The sequence below is a fragment of the Polistes fuscatus genome, unplaced genomic scaffold (genome assembly GCF_010416935.1).
Source record: "Polistes fuscatus isolate 324 unplaced genomic scaffold, CU_Pfus_HIC Scaffold14, whole genome shotgun sequence".
Lineage (NCBI taxonomy): Eukaryota > Metazoa > Arthropoda > Insecta > Hymenoptera > Vespidae > Polistes > Polistes fuscatus.
In genome coordinates this window covers 3,793,588-3,819,411 of record NW_025113042.1, presented here as the reverse complement: position 1 = coordinate 3,819,411, position 25,824 = coordinate 3,793,588, and the positions used below count along the sequence as shown (strand labels likewise).

The 25,824-nt window shown below is 34.0% G+C and overlaps 1 long non-coding RNA gene across 1 annotated transcript; it reads left to right on the top strand.

Moving 5' to 3' along the window:
• Positions 1-24,860: 24,860 nt before the first annotated feature.
• LOC122514103 lies at positions 24,861-25,425 on the top strand. The gene is made up of 3 exons (XR_006302942.1): positions 24,861-24,913; positions 24,994-25,194; positions 25,375-25,425. It is a non-coding gene; the product is annotated as an uncharacterized LOC122514103 (long non-coding RNA).
• The last annotated feature ends 399 nt before the right edge of the window (positions 25,426-25,824 follow it).

The following is a 25,824-nucleotide window of genomic DNA, read 5'->3' as shown; positions in this document are numbered from 1 at the left end:
TTTCCCCCTTTCCCTTCCCCTTCCCTCAGCTACTCCCCCCAGCCCCCCAGCCTCCCAGCCCCCAAAGCGAAAAAGGGGGAAGTCTGAGATGGTTGTAGGAACGAGAAAATCAAACGAGTAAGGAAACTACAGAAGAAGAAGAAGAAGAAGAGGAGGAGGAGGGGTTTGAAGAGTGGGGTGAAAGAAGATCTGGGTGGTGGTTGAAGGAATAAGACATGGTTGGGGGAGTAGAAGGGGCCGGGGGGGTGGTACGGGAAGGCAAACGGCGACGTTGTTTTTCTTCTTAGGACGACACAAAAAATAAAGACATTAGTATTGATCCCGTGAAATTAATGAGGAAATCAGAGACTGGAACGCGAGGAAAAGTAGAAGGGGAAAAACAGAAGAAACTTTTCCCAACTGTCATTTGTTTCTTTGAGAAAGAGAAAAGAGGGTTAAGAAAGAGAGAGAGAGAGAGAGAGAGAGGGAGAGAGAGAGAGAGAGAGATTGGTTCACTTTGACTCTCCCTCTGACAATCTTACGTAGCTTTTCGAACGAACTATTTTTCCGTATCTCTTCCTATTTTCCTTTTATTTTATTTTATTTTATTTTTTCCATCATATCATGGACACCGTAGAGAAATATGTGGTATGCAATTTAATCGGATAATACAAAAAATTCGATGACCTATCGTTTACGAACGTACGATGAAATTGCGAAATAAAATATTTATTCTATTAAGTGTTTTGTAATTGGACGTTTCGAGAACGTATAGATTGTTTTATCTTATTATTAATCGTGATCGATAATATTTATTTAAAAAATCAAACGTATATAGAATTCACCCGTTTTTCTCCCCCATTACTTTTAATATCGAATTAAAACATTATATAATATAATATAAAACGAATAAAAACAAATAGAAAGAATGTGTTAATTTTGGTTTCCCATGGATAAATAAAATCATACTTTCGTGTACGAAGTTGTATATCTATAGTGATGTTTCCATACATCTATACACACACACACACATATATATATATATATTTGTCATATACCGATAAAACGGAAAGAGAGGAAAAAAAAAGAAAAGTCGTCCAATTCGTAGGAAGGGTCGAACGAAGGGCCTGAACGTGCTCGTAGTCTGCTTTATATCGGAGTGTTATGCGTAGACAAATAACGATCGTTATGCGAGGAGGTGGTGTGCGCGAGCACGCTTATGGTTACTGCGATCGTTAAGATACGTTGTGTGACGTAGAGCAAAGAGCACGTGGGCTTCGGACGTATTACTGATATTATTTTTTTTTTTCTTTTCCTTTCTTTTCTTTTTTTTTTTTTCTTCTTTCCGAGGCAATTCCGGCTAATCTACGAGTCTGCATTAGAAGAGGGGTGGAAGAGAGAGAGAGAGAAAGAAAATGAGAAACTCGTCGTTGTATCGTCAAACATAATTACGTGGGTAACGGTGACGGTCAGCAAGGTAATTACGTATAAACGTCAACTATACCGAGATACTAATACTTTGATCTTTCCTCGAGATTATTCAGGATGATAAGTTGATGATAATATGAGTCATATGATTTTATCGATTGAATTATATTTTTATTTATCGATACGCGTGTATATATTCAATTGAAATACATATATATATATATATATATATATATATATATATATATGTATATGTATGAATGAATTTTACAATAAAGTAATTTATCTATTGGTTAGAAATATAAATTAATCTATAAAATATATATATCAACGTTCTTCTAATCAAATATACTATTAATTGAATGCACACGAATAAAATAATTATTGTACTCGATTCGTATTTTATTTATTTATTTAATAATATTTTATTGAGCCTAGAGCCTAGGCTCCCTAAAGGCCATTAATTACAGTATAGTACAATGTAATGTATAGATAAAACAAAACGGAAATGAAAATTATGTAATTATTATTAAACTTATCATTATATTAGTAGTAACGCATAGTAAGTAGATAAATGTAAAAAGAAAATAGTAAATAATAAATAAAAGTATAATGGTTTTATAATAGTAATATAGTAATATAATAATATAGTAATATAGTAATATAGTAATATAGTAATATAGTAGCATTGGTATAAAATTAAAATTCGTAAACTAAAAGTAGGTAAGTAGTATTGTATATTAAAATTAAAATAAAACAAATAAATTAATTAAGTATTATATATATTATACAATATAAAAATATACGAAGGAAAGATTATGAAATTTTATAAAACAAAAAATGAAAAATAAAACACGCAAAGTTTCGTTATAGAAAATATATTATATTTGTTGAACATATAGAAAAACGTATATATATATATATATATTTATCTAGGAGGAAGATTTCCGCGTATTCGATATTTGCTCGAAGGTTTTATCATTGAGTAAAGAATAAAAAGGAAAAAGCAAAAAAATAAACGGAGAAAGGAATCGCGTATCTGTTCGTGACGCCCACTTCGCTTTCCCTTTTTTTTTTCTTCTTCTTTTTCTTTAACCGTTTTTCCATTCTCCTGTTTGTTCGTTCGTACTTTCTTTCGTTCATTCGTTCGTTCGTTCGTTCGTATTTGGTTCTCTCGTTCGTTCGAAAACTTCTTCTTCTTCTTCTTCTTCTTCTTTCATAAGAGCCAGCAAAAATCCCCTCGTCGATAGGGTTTCGTAAAAAGGGCGGTACCTTCTTTCGTTCGGTGGCATTCTGCTGGCGACAAAAGTAGACTTTCTTGCGAAGATATCTGTTTGAGTGTACGTATATGTTTGTATATGTGTATGTGTGTGTGTGTGTGTGTATTCGTTTGGAAACAGATTTCCACGCCTGCTTTCTGACACGGAACAAGAGAAAGAGAAAGAAAAGTGGAGAATCTGTCGAGTGCAGATGATCCATTGAAACTAATCCACCACCAACAAACAAACAAACAAACAAACCAACCAACCAACCAACCAACCAACTTATCCTATCTTCTTTCTCATTTTCTCATTCATTTTGACCAACCCTCCTCCATTCATCGAAGTATTTTCGTTTAACTTTGCCCACGTGCATATCGTTGTACCATTTCATGAGAAATTTATTTATTATCATTATATTCATTATAGTTTTTTATTTTTATTTTATTTATTTATTTAATAATATTTTATTGACCCTAGAGCCTAGGCTCCCTCCTAAAGGCCATTAATTACAGTATAGTACAATGTAATGTAAATTAATATGTATGTAATTATTATTAAACTTATCATTATATTAGTAGTAACGCACAGTAAGTAGATAAATGTCAAAAGAAAATAGTAAATAATAAATAAATAAAAGTATAATAGTTCTATAATAGTAGTATAGTAGTATTGGTTCAAAGCAATAAACATATGGTTTAAAAAAAAAAAAAAAAATTAAATTGAATTAATTCGTAAGTCACAAAACACGCTGAATATCTCTATCAATAAAATAGGTATAACATTTTAATCTGAATTCTTTATAGTCACTTAGTTTGAAATAATATAATATATTTGTGATATAATATTTGGAAAAATTGTATTATTAGATATATTTATTTAAAACTAATGAAATATTTATTTAGAACATCTACATCTAATAAATAGTTTTTATTTAAGTGATTGTATAAATTATATTATAAATTATTGATAATATTAATAATTATTCTTTTCATTCTCTTCATTTACATCCATTTAATAAATGATAGAGTATGAAAAAAAAATGGGCCATCGTTAATGTATCAACAATCAATTAAATATACTTTCATATCTCATTAAATAAATATCTCGATTAAAAAAAAGAAAAAAGGAAAGAAGAAGTAGAAGAAAAAGAAAAAAAGAACCCTGGGAGGGAATTCCTTTCACCTTCATTCTCACCGATGGTTTTCTACGTTAACGTTAAAAAGGGAAAAACTTTTCCACCGTTGATTTTCTTAATTAATAGGGTACTCGAAGAAGAAGAAGAGAAAGAAGAAGAAGAAGAAGAAGAAGAAGATCGTTCGACCGAATCGAGGGTGGTTGAACCACCGAACTAATGTGTGTGTGTGTGTGTGTGTTTGTGTGCTACTTGGAAGGAAAAAAAAAAGGGACGAGCAAAAGAAAAGTTTTGGCCATTCGTCGCTAGAGTTTGAGTTCTCACAGTGCGAATGGAAATTAAATGGTCGCTCCTCGTTCAGAAATAAAGCTTCCACACACCTTCATGGTGGTTATGGTGATGGTGGTGAGTGGGGAGGATGAGAAGAAGGGGATGGTAGAATACGCGTGAAGAAAGAGTAAGAAAAAAAAAAAATAAGAGAAGGAAGGAAGGAAGGAAGGAAGTAACGGTGGATAAAAAAAAAAGGAAAAGAAAAAGCATGCCCACCAGCACGTTTGAGTTATGGTTGCTTTACGCCCGGGGGGTGGTCCGAGGAGGAGTAACAATTACACTCTGCGGCTGTCAGCGCAGTGATTTAAGCTTTTAAACGTTGTGAGACAGTAAGATCGTGCCAGGGGGTAAGGAAAAGAATGTTTCTTTCTATGGGGAACGGAGGGGGGAGATCGGAAATTTGAGGTCGATTAATTTTTTTCTATGGAAATCGATGATATATATATATATATATATATATATATACTATATATATATATATATAGTAAATACGTTTACTCATTTTGTATATATCGATTTTAAAAGGAAAATTATTTATTTTTTATCCATAAATAATATTTAAGTACGAGAATGAATTTAATTTTGTAGGTATGATTGATTAAAAGATATTATTATTTGATTTTTATATTAAAAATATATTATTAATGAAATATTCGTATCTTTTGTTGTATTCATTTATACGTGTTAGAAATCTACGATCAGATTGTATTATTAATATATCGAAAAAGATTTTGACAAAAACACGAAAGAAACAATTAATATTAGTCAAACTCAAGGATTATAACATTTGGGAACGAGTTTCTTTAGCTACTTTCTCAAAATATAATTTGTAAAAAATGATTGATTTTAATCTAGATATGTATATATGCGTTTTTAACATAACCAGACTGTAAATGATTATGCAAATTTATATATTTTTGTCAAAAGGAAAGATAAAGATCGTCGGGAATGGGGGATTTGGTCTCTGTCGCGGTGGTTTATTAAATCAATTATTTATTTCCAAAATGTATTTTCCATTCTACGAGCTCTGTTATAATTCACGCGTTTTGCATATTTTATTTGAACAGAAATACGTAGAAATGTACTGCACATTCAGTACCGCATACGTGACGTATTATATTATTTCTAAATAATGAAAATTCATTTCTGTATTTATATACGTGTCTGTGTGTATGTATAGATTACATATAATGCATCATAATATCCGTGTGACATTACGGTTAACGATCTTGACAAAAATCTCGAGTTATTTATTAATATTCTTAATATAAATATAATACCATTATTTACACCGTCCTAGACCCATAATCTCGCTTTTAACAATTTAGAACTAGTGGGGGCATGGGGGAGGGGGCTAGTTATGGTTACGCTTCAATTTCGTTCAAAATAGATCAGACCCAAGGTTGGTTCCTTAACCGATAAAATATGAAGAACGATACAGGGGGTGGGAACTCGTAAAGAAAAAAGGAAAAAAAAAAGAAAGAAAAGAAAAGAAAAGAAATCTTTATGGTATAGCTATAGGGTTCGATGGTTGGGAACCACCGCGATGAGAATTCGCATTATAAAGAGACATAAAGTCACTTTCGTTTTGCGACGACGGCCCTTTTTTTTATTTCCTATCGATAAGAACGAGAGAATCTTTGGAAGACTCCACTCCTCTTTTTTCTTTTTTTTTTTTAGCTTCAGCAAGGCACCACCACCAGAAATCAGTTTGAAGATATCTTATCGCGGTAATCGAAATGGAAATTGAAATATTTTTATGCGTTCGATCCGTCTCTCTAAAACGGCTTCTACTTCTTCCTACAACCCCCCCCCCTACCACCACCACCACCCAGTCAACCAACCAACCAACCAACCCTATAAGTCCCTTCAATCCCTCCTCCACCCACTCGGATTCCTCCTAGTTTTGTTCCCTTTCTTCTCTTCCCTTATTTTACTCCTATCTTTCATCTTGACGGATAATGTTTTTCACGGGTCTATCTCGTCCTTTTTCTTTCTCTCTCTCTCTCTCTCTTTTAAAATATATGTCTCTTTCTATCTTATCGAAAGAATCATCTCTCTCTCTCTTTCTTTCTTTTCTTTAACATTCTGGTAGTTCGCTAAATATGAAAAATATAGTCGTCCCACGTATAAAAATAACCAATGAGAGAGACAGAGAGAGAGAGATCGGTGGAAGAAGCATGGTGTTGGATAAAAACATGGAATTATTATTTGTTTAACAAGACGAACGATGATGTCTTTTATTCCATTTATTCTTATTTCTTGTTTTTTCTTAATTCTTATTCTTATTCTTATTCTTCGAAGTCGTCGCGACGTTCTGAAGTACCTTATTTAAATCTCAATCTTGTTCTTTTTATCTTATTCTCTCTCTCTCTCTCTCTTTCTCTTTCTCTTTATCTCTTTATCTTTGTGTATTTTTTGTCTCTTTTTATTATTTCTCTCGAACGACGCCTCTGGTAATAAAAAATATGAAACTCATTATGCGACGACGATCAGATAACGATGCCTTCGAAACGATCGAATCTAAAGAACGGGGAGATTTCTTATTCTTCATATTTTCTGCATTATTTATTATATTATTGGTTTCTTTTCTTTCTTTTTTTTTTTTCTTTTTTTTTTATTAAAAGGGGGAATTATATTAATCATGAAATAAGTCTTATGAATTTCAAAAGGGAGAGAGAGAAAGTGAAAAAAGTTGATCTGCGTATAACGCGTGTATTCTTTGTGTGATTATGACAGTAAATTAAAGATAATTTTTTTGTTTTTTATTCTAAAAATAATATAATTATGATTAGCCTTTTTAAACAATCTTAATTATAATTGTAACATAAAATCGATTGAATTTAACGATTAAAATTAAAATCACTTCGTCGATGCGTTTAACGTATAAGATTTTTTATTGATTTATTGAGCTGACGTTATTTAACTAAAAAAAATATAAAATAAATGTAAAAAAGATAGAGAGTAAAATTGGGAATGCGTGTATGTTTGTTTGCGGGGGTCGATAAATCAAGCTTTTCACTTTTCGCGAAAAGACTCACTCTCGTTCGCAACTTTTCTCGCTCCTCCCTTGCCCCCCTGCTTTTTCCTATACTTTCTAAGGGTGGTTAGAAAGAGAAAGAGTGGTATGGCGATGGTAGTGGTAATGGGATGATGCTCGTGGTGGTGGTGGTAGTAGTGGGAACAAGCAGAAAACGATGGAAAAGAGAAAATAGGGCCGAGTGCAAGTGTACTTGGCAGTTTGCCAGATCGAAATCTGTAATTCTACTGCGTTCACAGTTCGACACTGTTTACAATCACTGTGCTTTCGTTTCATCGATTTATTCTAGAATCGAAAAGAGGATTAAATGGCCTCCTTTTTTTTTCCTTTTTCCTTTAATCTTTCAAAGGCCAAACGGATTCCTTCAATGAAAATGAAATTATCAAAGGGGTGATAGACCGTAGACGTATTATTCAAATTGTTTTATTTCAATTATCAACGAATCAGTGGAATAGATCAATCTTTAATCGCGTATTTTTCGTTTTTTTTTTAAAACGAGTCTCTATTTGTTAGACTTGTTGATTACAATCGACGAATTTATTATACGAATTTTTATACTATATAGAAATGATCGAAGATACAATTGTAGAAAGTTTAGAAAAACATGATATTAGAGTAATAATAAAACGTTGAAAGGATGTGGTTTAAATGAAAGAAAGTGCAAGAAGAAAAAATTAAAGAAAACTCACTTAAAAAAATTTATAAAATTTGTAAAATGAAAAGTCAACGAAAGTTGACGGAATGATTTCTCAAACAAGGAATTAAATCGATTAACGTAGATTTATAAATATATGTACGAATGTTAATACTTTTTGAATTGGGTGAAGTGTTGTCGATACGGTTCAGTTATCGCAAATAATTGGCATCAAACGATTGGTTGCAAGAGTCGAACAAAACAGTTCATACGTCGATGGGGGTACTCGAGGATCTTTGTCCACCCTCTTCAATCGTGAATGCTTGGGATTCGCTTCGTGTATCACTCAGCACCCTGTGCCCTATACGAATCACCCTACTGGACACCTCCGGTGTACCATCTGCCCATTCTCTATAACGCGTATTACACAGCAAATGGAAGCGTGGAACATCGCACTGGTTACTTCTAGCGATGGCTTCGAACGTACATAGTTTTCAATTATTTTACAATTTCTTTCAATAATTTAATACGAATAATAAAATACCTTATCTCTGTTTTAATGATGATTAAATCATAAAATCGATAATAGATGTTAAAATTATTATAAATAATATATTTACATATTTTTTTAATAATCGTAACGTTATACAATTTATTTATATATCATCGGATCTTGTTTTACGAATTAATTTTCAAATTGGTAGAAAAAATATATATGAATTCATGTTTGAGTAATGGAAAACCATTGATTTTCAGTATAATCATCTAACACGTTGTCCTTTTATATACTAACGAGGCATCTAGGCGCGAATTTTCTTTTTTTTTTTATTGAACGATTTAGTTTTCAGGCCATATGTTGTCCCCCCATGAAGAGAACTGCATTCGCCTATGTAAAAATTGAATTTCACTAACGTAGTACCACGTTCGAGCAACTAACGAATAATCTCATGTGTTTTATTGTAAAAAAAAAAATATATAGAGAGAAAAGAAAAAGAGAGAGAGAGAGAACAATTTTAACTGCTTATCCTTTTAGGTAATATCTTCTCTCCCTGGGGCAAAAGAAAAAAAAAAAAAAAAGAAAAATCCATTCGTTCATTGTCATCCATGAAAAAGCAATTTCGTTCTAATAGAGAAATCCCTTTTTCTTTCTCGTTAGAATCTATCAACCGTATAGAGAGGAGAGAATAAATTTATTACACTTCGACAAATCATTATGGAAGATTTTTCACATGGTCGTCGTTACCATAATCAATTTTTATATTAACTTAAGAATAATAAAATGTATAAATACGTTCGAATAAACGAGCTGCATTATGCGAATATGCGCTTGAGAATAAGTTTTACAAATTCAATTGGAAATAGGAGTATTTACAACATGTAAGTGAAAGTAAACTATGGTAGAATAGAAATGAAAAAGTGGAATAAAAAGGATAGAAAGGAGGAGGGGGGGAGGGGAGGGGAGAGGGGGGAGGAATATAAGAAGAAGAAGAAGAAGAAGGGTGTAAAGCATAATGCCGATGACTTTTGTGCCCGGAGCCAAACTCATAATTAAAGTGGTTTCTCTCTCTCTCTTTCCCTTTTACACCCCCTATTTGGCACTCGTCAAAGGGAATACCACGGTTGTTGTCGTCGTCGTTGTCGTCAACGTTCTCGCAGGGCATCGTAGAAAACTCGACGAGTGATTTGGATAAATGAAGATCCGGTGGTCCGCGTATCTCGAGTTCAAGTAGAAATATATTACAAGAGAGAGAGAGAGAGAGAGGTTTTCTTTCTTTTTCAAAACGTTTGTCACATTAGAAATAGTCGAGAATAATGATAAGAGGAAATAAAAAGGTACATCGGAAGAATCGTAAATTTCGTAATAGTAAAAAAACGCGATAAATTGTTGAGAAACTAAAGAGAGAATATTAAATACGAGAAAAGAAAAAAAAAAACAGAGAAAAGAACACAATGCGTTGTAAAACAACAAGTATGTATATTTTTCCGAATGATTATTTTTCTCGGTCTTTGATTTAAAAGTAAGGAAAGATAGTAGAAATCAATCGACTCGAAATAATCTCACGGTACTTAAACCATAACTTTTTTTTATATCTCGAATAAAAGAAGAGAATCGGAAGCAGAAGAATAATAATAATAAAAAGAAGAAGAAGAAGAAGAAGAAAATTCATCCCATTAGAAAGTTGATCTTAAATTCATCGAAAAGAGAATGTAGAGTAAATCAAAGAGAAGAAATCTTTATTCCGATAAGAACGTCATAACCGAGAGATCCCGTACATGTGTACGTTAACGTGTGCAAGTGCATGTGCATGTGCATGTGCACGTGTTTGATGTGAAAATCTTCTCGAGTAAAAAAAAGGAAGGATAAGAGAAAGAAAACGTTCGATTGGTGGGAGGAGGGTGGCGTGGAGAAGAGATGGTGATTCCGTGAAGAATCCCTTCTCCGAGCCAGCCCACCCCCATTTCCCCATACCCCCACGTGCCCGGTTGAACATAGCTCGATTCCTTTTAACGTCGCTCCTCGATCAGCGCATGGAAACAAGAGCAAATTCAATTACACCTCCGGATTCAATATTGCTCGGCTCGTTCGATCGCGGAGAGGGTAACGCTAGCGGCAAACACCCCATAAACAAGGGGAGATTCTATATGTGAGAGCCCACGGACAAGGATGGTGTTATCCGTTTGCCAAGGGAAAAGAAAAGAGAAAGAGAGAAAGTGAGAGAAAGAAAGAAAGAAAGGGAGAAAGAGAGAGGTAGAGGAGGAGGAGGAGGAGGGGGTGGGAAGGGGGAAAGGGGGATCGTCTGATAGGTGGAAAAAAGATAGACGAACGGATCGATGCTAGTCGGTTACGCGTTTTCTGCTACCTACTATCTCACTGACGTGATATATATATGTATATATATGTGTATGTATGCATGTATGTATGTGTGAGAGTGCTCGTCTTGCGCTTTGGGGACCACTCGTGTGCTTGAATTGTAGAAGAGAGAAAGAGGGGGAGGAAGGGAGGGAGGGAGGTATGGGACATTAGCCCTGTAATCTATTGGGCTCTGAAATGCCAAATTACGCTAGGCACGAATTAAATTCTTTCGATCTTTTCTCTCTCGGAATTCTTTTCAATTCCAACGAATTTGCTTCCCGCGTCTATTGTTAAAATAAAAAACAATTAAAAGATAGAGAGAGATAGATATATATATATCGAATAAATGTAAATTGAAATGAGACACGGACAAGGGAAAAAAGTGATATTACATGCGAGACATGTTGGATAGAATAAAAAGGAAAACAGGTTGGAAATTTTGGAAAAAGGGAAATAAATGAAGAAACTTAAATAAGTAGGATAAAGTAAGAGAAAGTGAGAGAGAGAGAGAGAGAGAGAGGGACGGAGATATAAAATTAGATATACCCTTGCCACCCCCTCCCCATTCCAGGAAAAAAAAATAAGAGAAAAGATTAACGAAGTCAAGAAAATTAATTACTAAAAGAGGAAAGAAAAGATTTTAAAAAAAAGTGAAAAATAAGAGAAAATAAAGCACAGGCCGGTGATGTAAAATTAAACGGAGAATCCTTTCGATAAAAATAAATGGCAGGATAACGAATCGGAATAAAGAAATAAAATGAGGAAAAAAAAATATGTATATAGATAGATTGGGACAATGTGAAAGAAAAAAACAAAACAAAGGGGGGGATGGGAAGAATAAAAAGAGTAGAGGGAGAATTAAGTGAATAGGTTAATTTTAATACTTTCCAGGAAGAGACGTCGTAATTTTCTCAAGAAGATTTCGCCGAGGGAAATTAACTCGTGCGAGTTAATAAGACGGAACGGAATACGCACAACGGAAGCAGCAAGCAAGCAAGCAAGCAAGCAAGCAAGCAAGCAAGATACCAAAGTACCTCATTGAATACGATGACGACGACCGGTGCAATGTGCATTCGCATTGTTAGGATGATGACGGTAAAGGTCGTTGGGCCAAAGGACGAGTTGATCGCATTTGCGATGATAAAAATGTATTTACCACCGTTGTCCCTTCCTTTCTCTTGGGATTTGTATCGTGTACACGCATACGTATATACGGGGCGGTAAAAAAAAATACGGTTTCGATATTTTCTTTAGAGGGATTACGGTAATCATCGAGATGAGTATAACGAAAATGTATAATCGATGAGTTAACCGAAATCCCGAGAGAATTATTTATAATTTATGATTTGATTTTGATTTCCACAATGCACCGAGGTATGTGGTTAATTAAAATAAATTGTAAAAGGGTTTATGGTTAATACAGAGATTATTAATAAAATGTTTATTTAATAAGGGAAGAATATCTATAATCGTCAAACTCTCTTATTTGTAATTTATAATATTATTATTATTACTTTTTTTTTCTATTACTACCCAGTATATGGAATATAATATTATATATACGCGAACAAAACGCAATACACTTGTTCGAAATAGACCAATTAGAAAGAATTTCTTTTCCGATAATTGGTGGATCGAAATGCGTGTATCCGTTCGAACAATACACGCACGTTTCTCTTCGTCATGCGAAATTTTCTATCTATAATAATACGTCCTGCGGTTTCTATAGTCACGTTTGAATACTGAATTGTGTTCTGCATATTTCGAGAATATCGAATATATTAAAATTATATATATATACTTGATGCATCATTATTTTATTCGCGATTGACATAAATCATTATCGTTAACAATAGGTAAAACTGTTTATCGAGCATATTGCTTTATGAGAACAAACATTTATTATATGTTTAGTAATGCAATTTTCAACATATCAAACGGATCAACTTTTATTGAAAGTATTTTTTTTTTGTCAGGTTATCGCAAGTACTTGAAAAATCGTGACTAGAGTTATGTGGGACACCCTATATATAATTAAATAAATGATGTATGAAGTATATTCTTCGAATTGCAGATTTTTTATAAAACCTTATCACGAACGATAAGATAAAATCTTGAAAAAAAAAAGAAAATTCAAATAAACAATATATAAATACAAATTAGCAATATGCAAATGATCGATAAGAAGTTAAAATCTAACCAAGATGAGACGATCACGATAGGGTAGTAGATAGGTAGATGTGCCTCTCGTTTTGAGAGGGCACATTTGGTGCGTCGTAATGAAATGAGCAAGAGTCACCCTCCCTTTTTTCTTTCTTTTTTTCCTCTTTTCTTTTTTTTCGAGTCGGTGAATAAGAGATGAGGGAAGGGTGGTACTTGCACAAAGTAACTAATCCCCGTGTCGTAACGGGGATCTTACAAAAGATTCCGCTTGCTAGAACGGTGAAAAAGAACGGGAGAAAGAAGAAGAAGAAGAGAAGAAGATGATGATGAAGGAAGATGAAGGAGAACAAGATGAAGATGAAAAAGAGAAAGAAATGGAAAGGAAGAAAACAAGGAACACCAATTCAACTTTCTCTCTCTCTCTCTCTCTCTTTCTTCTTTCTTTTTTTCTTTTTTTTTTTTACTTTCTTCATAATGCATCACCATTCTCGATCCCAGAGCTTTTTTTCATCCTGTCGAGCACGCACTCGTACGAGCAGAAACCTCACGAAGCTGACTATGCCTACTACACTACCTGCTGCTTACCGAGTGTAGGTACGCCTTCACGTCGACATTTTTAATTCAACCTTTCCCCCTTCCTTCCCTTTTTCCTCGCTTTTTTCCTTTTCTCTTTATTTTCCTCTTTTTTTCGTCTTTTACTGTCCGGAAATCATCTTATACCCCTTTCATTGTTCCACGAGAGGACGCCTTCCTTTTCTTTTTCCTTTTTTCCTTCCGTCTCGTGATTATTTCTTCTCTTTCGACTGTTAAACTTTTATTCCTCGTACTGTCAATTATGTTTAAATCTTGTATAAAATGAATTAGATTTAAATTGATCGAATTTAAATATTACTTCAATCGATATAGAAAATCCTACAAAATTGATTATCTAAAATCCTTAAGAATATTTCAATCAGAAAATTGATTTCAATTAAAAATCATTGTAAATATAATAGACGAAACGAATAACAACTCTGAATATAACAATTTGAATATAAAAATTTTCCCTAAAATAATAGTAAAACGTGTTTCCTCAAGAATATACTTGTTGTTTTATAAAATCAGTACCGAGAGTAGTTGTACGAGTTCTCATGACTGCATTGTCGGGTTTACGAAGTCGCCATGTCGATCATTACTTGGATCACCGTAATTTGCTCGGTCGTTATCCTCACCACGAACAAAAACTCGTGTGGTCCGTCGTGCGGTCTGCTCGTGATGAGAATTATAAGGACCTCAAGTGGACCGGAGTGTACCAGAGAAACAGAGAGAGAAGAAGAGAAAAGGGATTGCTAGCTTGTTCACTCACTCACTCACTTACTCACTCACTCACTCACTCACTCACTCACTCACTCACTCACTCATTCGCTTTTACTCACTGAAACGAATGAACGAGCAGGATGAAATGAAAAAGAAAAAAAGAGAGAAGGATTTTCCCGACGGATTAATCGAGAACTCATCGACTTCCTCGCAGTTTCCGATTTCTGATTGACAGGACCTATGGGAGCTGACCTATGGGAATCTCTTACGCAATTCCCAAAACGTTTTTCGTGTTTACGTCTATCGACTTTGATCTCGCACGGGGATTTCATGCTCAAATGATTTTAACGTAAGATTTATTCTTCAGGAAAGATAATAGTTTGGTTAACGAATCGTCAATTAATTTAATCAGACGACAAGATTCGTTCGTCAATTTTATTTATTTAATTAACATTAAAAAAAAAGTAATTAGCACGTTTAATTCGAATAAATGAAACTATGGGAATATAAAGATCAGCCAAATGTCGAATAAAATAAGCTATAGGGGTGGGGGGGAGAGGGATAAATGATGACGATAAAGAAAAATAGAATTTAACGTTAATAAAAAGTACAACGAATGAAAGTAACGACGTAATTATACGATGATAATTATGTATAATATAATAATACTTGTTGATGTATATACTTAAAATTACAAGGAAGATGTTTTAACGAGTTTCGGTTGGTCGAGCGACACAAAAAAAAGCAATTAGGATTAAAAAATACAACCAATATATATATATAATAGAATACTATGATTTTACTGTCGTTGGCAAGTATAACCACTTGTCTTCGAGGTCGAGCTTCAATTCATTCTTTCAATAGAAACTCCTTCATTCCTCCTTATTCTTTTGATTATCAAATGCAAAAATGGATGAAGGCCAACCGAAAGCTCCTCCGCTCACTTAAATAATTATTTCTTCTTACCGAGAAAAAGTAAAGAAAAAGTAAAGAAAAAGAAAGATGATTGTGGTCGAAGAGAATCCACAGTTTCTCCTTCCCTCTCTCTCTCTCTCTCTCTCTCTTTCTCTCACTCTTTTTATTTCATTTTTTTTGTGTTTCCTTATTCTTCGAAAGATAAGAGCCACGAAGCTTTTGAATTTTCTCGACGAACAATGAAGAAAAACCGAGTACCCTCTGGAACATCGACTCTTCTACCCTTTTTTCTTTTTTATTTTTTTTTTTTTTTTTTTTTTAATTCTCATACAACTTGACAGTGAATTTCTCTTCAAACGAAATAACAATATAATAAAATAAAATGAAATATAAATGTGGACTTACAGAAAATTGCATTCTTATCACATTATTAATAATTGTGGATAAAAATGTGTGTGCGATGATTATCATTGTATTATTTAAGTTTAAATATTGAAACGATTATTTTCTGATCCAAAAACATATTATTAAATTTTGTATTACGCGTTTAATTATATAAATTCGTTTGGAGAGATTACATTGAAATTTAAAAGGAAAAGGAAATGCCAACGTTTCATAAAATAGTATACATAGTTCAAAGAATAGGAGATAGTCCAGCTTAGAGAAAATTCGGACAGTAGAACGTTCAAGATAATGGAGGTTCTACTATATTCGATCTAGCAAAGTTTGAAGAACCATTCAATTTTCCAAAGTAGTTTTAAAAGTAGATTTCTTCGATTGGAATAGCACAAGACCAATTACTTAAAAGTTTCCTTTACTACAATCAAATATCTCTCATATACTTGAGATCTTCTTCTTCCTGGACTTTATCAACAAATACAATTAAATAAAAACGTCTCAATCAAAGTTTCGCAAATCATTTTATATACGTATACATTGTAATAATATCAAATTTTAATTATCCAAATTGTTATCGCAAAATTTCATTGTAAAAAAGACAAACATAATAATCCTCAAAACTTTGATACAAAATATTACACAAACATTGTCCTCGTTTATTTTATAAATTCTTCAAATTTCTTAAAAATCCGAAAATTCAAATGTTTCTAACATTAAACCTAGTCAAAATTATCCAGATAAAAATTCTAAAAACAAATTTAAACAATTTCACGAGCGTATCTTACTAATAATTCTAATATTCCGTCTACTACTAGAAATAAAAGAAAAAAAGAGTGATAGAGAGGAAGGGAGGGAGGGAGGAAAAGTAAAAAAAAGAAAAAGAGTGTCTATTCGAGAGAGAAGACGAGCAGAAGTATCCAAAGAGGGTGCGTTTCGCGTAAGGGAGTTTCTAGAGAATCTTAACGACGACAACACTTTGCCGGGTGGTTGTAGGGTCTCGAAGGGTGCTTTAGAAAGAGAGTTTCGAGGAAACGATGGGGTGGTTAGGAAGGACGAAAAGCTTCAACGTACTCGCACTCAACTTTCCATCCTCGTCTATTTTATCTTTCTCCCTCTTTCGTATTTCCTCTTTCATTTGGACTCCTAAGTCGTTGCGAAGAGTAACACGACATGGTAATGTAGGTCGATCCCACTGAGAGAACGCATAGCTAAAACTAAACTAAAATATATCCCTATAAACGCACTACCATGAGTAGAATTATTAACTCTGATCTTTCATATCGATTTTTAAACGTTCAAATAAAAATTACAAAATAAAATACAACTATTCGTATAACAAAAATTGGCATACATAAAAGTTACATTTCCATTTAAAATTTATATATTTTACCGTTAAATAAAATAATAATATAAACACGATCGATTTTCTATCGATTAAAATTCGATCGATTAATTTTTATTCCTCGACAAAAATAGCGATAGTTTAGAATTTGATTTGAAGTACTTGATTACGATAAATATATACGGTGTACACGTATATTTAACAACTCGACATAGTTAGCAACGTTTGACGACTCGCATTTGGTTTCAGCACGTCAATTATCACCCTCGAATTCGATTAATCGGCCCATCCGTCGGAGATGCCACCCTCCATCCGAATCTAATTCCGTAAAGTTTCGGATCTAAAAGCTTTGCCAAAGTCTCTCTCTCTCTCTCTTTCTTTCTCCCTTCTTCTATCCGATCGCAAAGGGTCGGGAAGTTCCTTTAAGTATCGGCCACGCGCGATTTCCCTTTCGACTTTGACGAAACGAGAAGATGACTCCTTCTTCCTGTCTCGTTTCTTTGACTAGAAAATGACATTGATGAGAAAATAATACGATTTGGTTGGATAAATTGTGTCGGTGCTTTTAATGAAATATAATTGAAAAGGAAAAAAAAAAGAAAAAACAAAAACGTGACATTACAATACAATTTTTATGAGGCAAGGTAAAACAATAATTGATGAACGTTTTTAGAAAAAAAAAAAGAAAAGAGGGAAAGAAATGAAGATGTTTTGCATGAGTAGGTTTAGTGGTCAATTACTACCCCAATTAAACTACCCTTTAAACGTTCCATTGAATAGAACCACCTAACAACCAGTACGTTAATCTATTTATACTACTTGAACCGTACAAACCACCACCCACTCTACACTACCTATCATTACCTTTACATACGCATTTCGGTTTTGTTCAAACGTCGAACATACGGGTGGTGCACTTTTCTTCCGATCAACAAGAGAATCACTTTGAAATCTCTAGTACTCTCGTTCGTGATTGAAAATCGATCAATCTTTCCAATGAACTATTTACGTTCGACGATTAATAAAAACTCTATTGTACGAAATATTACGATTAGAGGATTATATTTATGAATTTAAATAATGAAATTTATTCTCCCGTATATAATATATTTTTTCGTTAATATATAATACGAATCATATTTTAATACAAAAGTCATTAATTTTTATAACAAACTATGACACCCATCTTGTATATTTGAAAATAAACATATTTTTAATTGTTTAATTATTATTTATAGCGACGTTTGCTCGAATATAACGTTGATAATGAAGAAAAATATGACGTTATTTTCATTTAATCTCTTGCCATGGAAACTCGATATAGGGAAAACCCAGATATCTAGATACATGGTGGCCTGGTAACCCCTTAACAATCTCCGTGCCAATCAAGGACGAGCCCTTAAATGCCTCGGGCTGTTTCGTTCCATGCCATTTCCCCTTTCCCCGATAGATAGTAATTTCAAACATCCCTATAAACGTTTAACGTACGCGATAGCTCGATATCACCCCTGTCTATTCTCCAAAAGCTTTAAAGCTCTTCTAAACTTTACGCTTACGTCTTCCTATTCTAAATGTTCTATCCCTTGTAAACGACCAATATTATAATAAACTCAATATTCTAATATTTTATCATCGATCAAAAAGATTACGTTACAAATAAGACAAATCATTGTCGTTTGATTTATCATCGAAACAAAAAACAAAATGAAATTACTTAAAATAAACATCGATGCGATCAATTGATAAATTTCAATTACAATTCTCTTAACAATGTTTATATTTACAATATTTAATTATCTACATATTGAAAAAGAAATTTATTAAAGTGTTTTAATTTCCTATAGAATGATAAATATCACAACTATACGCACGAAATAAATGAAAATTAAATTTTTCCCCTTTCGAATATCACCATACATTTTCATTCACGAATGAATATTTCAACGTGGGTGGGGGAGGGGAGGAAGGGATGACTCGTGTACGTAACATCGTACATACATACGTATCCCAAAGTACGTCTAAAATCATCTGAATATTCGAGATATAAGATGATGAATAAATAAAGAACGTCGCGTGCGAATTTCGGATGATCGGGAATAGATTTGGAAGTAAGAGCTTCAAATATTCATGCTCGGTCTTCACTCTTCTCTCTCTCTTTCTCTCTCTCTTCCTTTCCCCCTCGAACCCCATGAACCCCTTTCCACCCCCCACCCCCCATCTTACACCTTTAGTCTTCGTTTATCTCCCTTTTACCCGTGAAACGACGAGCCGTTAGTGGAATAAGCGATAAGCATTACGTTAAGTTCTAATGAATTTCACAGCTAATTCTAGCACGGAACTCGTCTTACCCTGTGGAAGTACTCTCTCATTATCGCGAAAGCCGACGCCTTCTCGCGGGGAAAATTATAGTACTAATCCGTTGAAACATGCATAAAAGCCAAGGTATTAGCTTTAGCCCACTCTTTATCTCTCTCTCTCTCTCTCTCTCACTCTCTCTCTCTCGTTCTTATTCTTATTTGAATCTCTTTATCCCTTTAAACTTTTTTTCTTGATTATTTTCACGTTAATACGAATTTCTATCCACCCTTTATCTATACGTTCAAACGTGCCACTCGTTTATCTGTTTCAAACAATTGTTATTTGTTAAGAAAATTTTGTTGACGTGAATATAATTAAATCATAATTTTCTATTAATTATTCTTAACTGTTGTAAAAGTTAACTCGATAAGTGGACTTACGTTTGACGCTAGAAAAATAAAATAAAATAATAAAAGAATTCTCTTATATCGTCCGGTACTGACGAATGTTATCCTTTTTTTTTTTTTGTGTTTTCCGTTTCTTTTGGAAAAAAGAAAAATAAGAAACCGCACGTGGAACTGCGGTGAACCGAGACGAGAGGTTGAACGTACCCTCGTCGTCGTCGTCGTCGTCATACTTTTACAATTCTCTACACTCTTATAAAGAGACACACGTATTCGCGTATGTAGCACGTTTAAAACCACCTTAGGCTCGGCCGATTCTAGAAATAGCAATGTGTTTTCCGCCGGAGGGGATCGAACCCGCGACCTTAAGCTTTACACGCACCGGCCGGAAATATTTTTAGAAAGTCGAGTGAAAAAAAAGAGAAAAAAAAAATGTAAGATCTACCTCTCTTCCCTTTTATTCTTTCCTTCATACCCCTTCCCTTCCCTTTCTCTTCCTCTTCCTCTTCCTCCTTCAATTTTTATTTCTTATTCTTTTTTTCTGTTTTCAAACGAAAACTGAATCAATTCGTAGGAATAAGAGTAGAAGAAGAAGAAGAAGAAGACGACAACAACAAAATAAATAAATATTAAATATGTATGAATCCTTTTCTCATTTCTACGTACACCGAAAGTACATGCATTTTATCTTTTTTTTTTCGTTCATAGTTTAAGACGAAAAGAAAGATACGACGACGACGACGGAGGTCACGATTTTCTTATGCAAAATCCTTCGACTTTCGGGACAAGAAGGACTCTTTAGAAGGGGGAATACCGAGAGTAAGGCTGGACGATAATAGAAAACTCGAAGGATGTTGATCGAAGCATCTCCTTCCTCCATCTTAACGTTTCTGCCTTATCTCGTTTTTGCTTATTCGTCGTCATTCAGAAAAAAACTTTTCTTACATTTTCTTCTCCCCCTGCCTTTCTCTTTCTTACTTAGTTTTTAAACTCGTATCGCACCTATCCATCTTTCTCATCCCTCTTACGTCCATGCATTTTAATATGCACTCTCACGGACTCAATTCCGATTCTGATTTATAAACAAATCACGCTTTTATTCAAATATATATATTTCTATCTTTCGCATAAGCCACCACCGTTATTCCGAATAACTTCTTCGAACAAACCCCCCACCCCTCAATCACTCTTTTCTCACGCCTAGCTTTTACTTTCCTTCCTTCCTTCCTTCCTTCCTTCTATCCATCCATCCATTCTTTTCCTTTTCCTTCCCCCTCGAAGTCATCCCTCGTGCGTAACAACACCCTTTCTCTCACTCTCTCTCTCTCTAACTTACTATTTCTATATCTATATCCTTTACGGAACCCTTAAAGTCCATGCTACTACCGTCGTCCTCTGTCCCTTCTTCTTCCCCTTCTTCCAGCATCCTCATCGTTCCCAATCTGGCACGAATTTGCATGAAACCCTTTTCTCGAGACCGACGCTTGTTATGACCGAAAACTCTATAGAACGATTTTGCCCTCTTCCTCTCCCTCTCCCTCTCCCTCTCGTTCTCTCATTCGAGCGTCAGATGAAATATTCATTTAATTATGACTGATTAAAATATAGATAGCTACGTTACGTGCTGCATTACACTCGGACGAACAATGTTCTCCCTTCAAGATTTCTCATCTCTCTCTCACTCTCTCTCTCTCTCTCTCTCTCTCTCTCTCTTTGATTCTATCTCATTCTATTTCTGTCTAAGCTGATATCCGACTTTCTCAGTCGTACTATCATCCATCTATTTGTTGGTATCCTTCTCGCACGAATTATCAGCTCTAAGGTTCTTCTCTATTCAGACACGATTCCACTCTCGTGACTTTGCAGTTTCACCAAGAGGAAGAAAGAGGGAACACGCTTGCGACGACTAATTGTCCGTAAGCAGGCAGGCAGGCAAGCAAGCAAGGTACCTCCCTTCCTCCCTGTAATACAAATTGCCGTGAGTCGACTTGTCTTTATCACGAACGATTTCGCAGTTACCGTCATAAATATTTCAACGAATTTTCCCCCCCTTTCCTTCTTCTTCCTTTTCCTCCTCCTCCTCCTCTTCTTCTTCTTCTTCTTCTTCTTTCGTTCTCATTCATCTATCTATCTTTATCATCCTATTTTTTTTCTTACGATAATTTATACAAAAAGAAATAAGAACGGGGATTTTCTTTGCGTTCACTGTGTTCTCTTTTAAAAAAAATAATAAAAGGAAATGATCGATGAGAGATTAAATTTTCACAGTTACTCGTGTAAGTTAATTTAGAATTAGGATTTTAATTAATTGTGATAGATTGATAAAAAGTCATGGAAAGTTTGTTATAGATTATATAAATGATTGAAGGATTATATTGTATCAATGAACAATATTATTTTTATTATATAATAGTAATGATGTGAATTGCAGGATTGAAAAGTTTCAATTAACTCGTTTCTTCTTTCTTCTTGGATTTTTTTCTCTTTTAAATTTAATACACCACCCAAGTTGATACTCGGTGTTAAAAATATTTAAATACATCGGTAAGACGTTGAATATAATTAATGACTGCTACCCTCCGGAAGTATAGTAACGAGTTTAAAAAAAAGTTAGTAACAAAATGACACTGATTAAACAAACGATGTTATACTCTTTTTCGTGCTGTCTTAGAAGAGTTATCGATATCGCAACTGAAATAGTCCAAAGTCGATTACAATCATTTACAGTATAGTAGTATAACGAAGGGGTGGGGTGTGTTCTAAACGTATATATATAAATACATACAAATCTATCCAATATACGTGTCTCCAAATTCATAAAAATTCAAAGAAGGGTGTCAACGTCGAATGGTTTTCGTTTTAAAACGAATAGAAAAAAGAAAAGAGTAAAATAATGGGTATCCGAGTGTCTTCGTCGTAAGATAAATGATTCGAATTTGAAATCACACATGGCTTAAAAGAGAACCAGAAGAACCAAAAGAAAAAAGAAAAAGAACAAAATTCCTATCGTAATTTGCAAATTATGTTCGTTCAATCGAGTAACAAAAAGAAAACTATTAAGATTACGTGGGAAAGATATACAATAATAATCAATCTCTATCTCTCGTTTCACTCTTAACATAAAACACGGAGATAAACGACTGATAGAAAAATGATAGAGAAAAATCTAAAATCAGTGTTGTAAAAAGTATTAGATACACGGATCTACCTTTTATCGTTTTTGAAAAAAGAACGATAAGTAATGAAAAAAAAAAAAAAAAAGAAAGATGAATAGAGAAATCATGATGAAATGATAAAATCACGTAAAGAAAGAGAGAAATAGAGAAAAATAAAGAGAAAGTGGTGGTATAGTGTCGCTAATAAGAAGATAATAATAATGGACGGGTCGCGCATCGGTACTGAGGGGTATGGGAGTGGCACCATTAATATCCACTCAGGCTCCACTTGACAATTACATAAATATATCCCTAAGGGCTTCGCGGTGGATCTAGGGTGGTAATCCTTAGCCGCCAGTTGGCACTCCCTAATTAACTATTCTTCATTAATATCACTTTACCATCTCTCTTTCTCTCACTCTATATTTCTCTTTTGCTTTCTCTCTTTCTCTTAGCGTGTGTGTGTGTGTTTGTATAAGTGTGCGTGCGTCTTTCTCCGTTTCTCTTTCGATTTATCGTAGCAAGGAGTCTCACGCCTCGAATTTCTACGTCTTTTTCGTGCCCGTAATCACTCAACCAGACAACAACCAGCTTTCGTTAAAGTAACACCTGCGTACATGCGAGAAAAGAGAATGAACTTCTTAACTTATGCGTAAGATTATCTGTTAGTCCTTTGAATGTCTTATTTTAATATTATAATTAATGTTCATGGTTTTCTTTTTTTTTCAAATATTAGTAACTAACTTTTCTTTTTTTCATTTTATTTTAATAACATTTAAAAGACCAAAAGTATATACTTCCCAAAGTAAAATTAAAACAACAAAAATCCGTTACGTAAAGAAACGTGACAATAAATTTCCATAAATTTTGTATTAAAAAATTTAATGAAATGATATAACCTTGAGGATATGTAATTTCAAATTTAATTTGTAAAAATTGATTAAAGCACCGGCCGAAATTCGGCGTGTAAAATGTAAAGGAAAAAAGGGGCTGATAAAAAGCGTAGGGAGGAGGAGAATGACGTCACGAGAAAGAGACAGAGAGAGAGATTTTCCTTTCGATGGGAAATAACCCTTTCTCGCATAAGGGTTGCGAATTAGCAGGAGCTTCTCCGTGCCTGTCAAGCCAAGCTACACGGCCAACAAAATCCACCCCCTCTCGTTCTTCTTCTTCTTCCTTTTCCTCTCATCTCTCCACCCCAATAATTTTTTTCTCCCACATCCCCCTACCCCCTAACCCCCCCACCCATCTTTAAATTACTCTGGATTAGGCTATGCGTGCATTTTACGAGCGAGAGAACGACACAACTTTTTTAATAGCTCTGCTACGATAACACAGCAACCAGTAGTAGTATTAGTAGTAGTGGTAGTACTAGGTACGGCCTTTTATAAAGCCCTTTTTTGCATTTTCAGTACGGGGCCATTTCGAGCGTCGCTCAACTCTTCAAATTTATCGCTATCATCCCTTCCGTGGACTGATTCGGACCGGTTGGCTAATAATAAAATCCTATGTTCCTAAAAGTATAATCGAGCTTATCCCGTGACACAATGCCACCGTTGTTACCGTGCTACGTACAATAAATAATACACGTATATGTACTTTACTTATACACGCACACACACACGCACGCGTTTATCTTTTTATGAAATGGTACGAATAATCAAACGATTTGTTTTTTTTCTTTCCGCAAAGTCGTATTTTAATTCGTGACTAAACGCGAGTAATTACGAGTAAAAAACACGGTTATCATTGTATCATTGTATCCAACGTGTTATAATAACTTGCGACACAAATCTTTGGAAATAATCATTTTATTTTTTATTTTCTTCTTTTTTTTATTAACAAATTTCTAAAAGATATGCAACGAGAGTAATCAATTTCATTCTATACGATTGAAGAAATATTCGCAATTATTTTCACCTTAATTTTCGTATTAATCTTTGATCCTGATCAAAATCGAGATGACAAATTTGAGCGGTATTTTTTTTTCTATATCCATACGCATTTTTCCTTCTCTAAAGAAGAAGAGAAAGAGAGAGAAAGAGAGTCTTACTTAGGATTTTCCTTTTTAAGCGTAAGCCTTAAAGCGGAAACGGCTTCAGGATTACGAGAAAAAGATTCGTTCGATCCGAGTAATCCTCGCGGTAAAAGAACGGTGCTCGTCTCGACGAGAATAAAAAGGGGGAGAGAGAGAGAGAGAGAGGGTGAGAGAGAAAGAGAGAAGAAGAAGAAGAAAAGAAGAGAAGGAGAGAGACTTTGAAACGACTTCTGTCTTGAGCAAGGTGATAACTTTGTACGCAGGTGGCATCCTTTCCACTAGCTCGCTTTAAAACCACTCCAGTTCAATCCCTCTAATTTTTAGCTCGAAGACAACGCTTTTCTTGAATGAATTACTACTTATTGCTGCCATTGTATTATAAAACCTTAGCCTAAAACCAAGCCAATTTGTTATCTTCAAAAAAAGGAAACTTAGACACAGAAGAAAATATGTAACACTAGTCCACTGAAATAGGAATTCCAGACACCCTAAATTAGGGGTAGGGAGGAAGAAATTGATCTAAAGGTAAGTCGACGACGCTGAATCGAATGATGCTAATATTTTTGCAATAGGATCCATCGTTTTTGAGAAAAAGGGTAAAAAAGGGTAAAAAATGGCCTTATCTTAGAATCTAGGCATGTTATCGAAAAAAGTTTCTTTCTATTTCTTCTCGTTTGCTAATCTTTCTATATTTTTCTCCTTTAGGTAAAAAGGTAATAAAACTGACAAAGATTATTCCTGGCATAAGAAGAAGAAGAAAACTGAGAATAAGAAGATAAGGAAACACAGAGGAACTTAGTATCGTAATATGGGACCCATTTCTATTTTCTTTCTAAGGTTTCCCGATACTAGGAGGATAATCATAAGACATTCAATGGATCAACACGCACAATGGATCAACCACATCAGTTTAAGAACAACGTACAACGTTTTTTTAATTAATTATTATAAATTATATCTTATTTATGATAAAAATCAGATCTACATTAAAGAAATGTAAAAGAAACTTTCTGTACAAGATTGAAATTTATAAAATATACTTAAATTAAATCAAATAATTTGTTGAATTATTTATATTACCAACCCAATTCCTAAACAAAAAATCCAAACAGGTAAACAGAAAAAAAAGATATAGAATAATGCAACGTTAAGGTA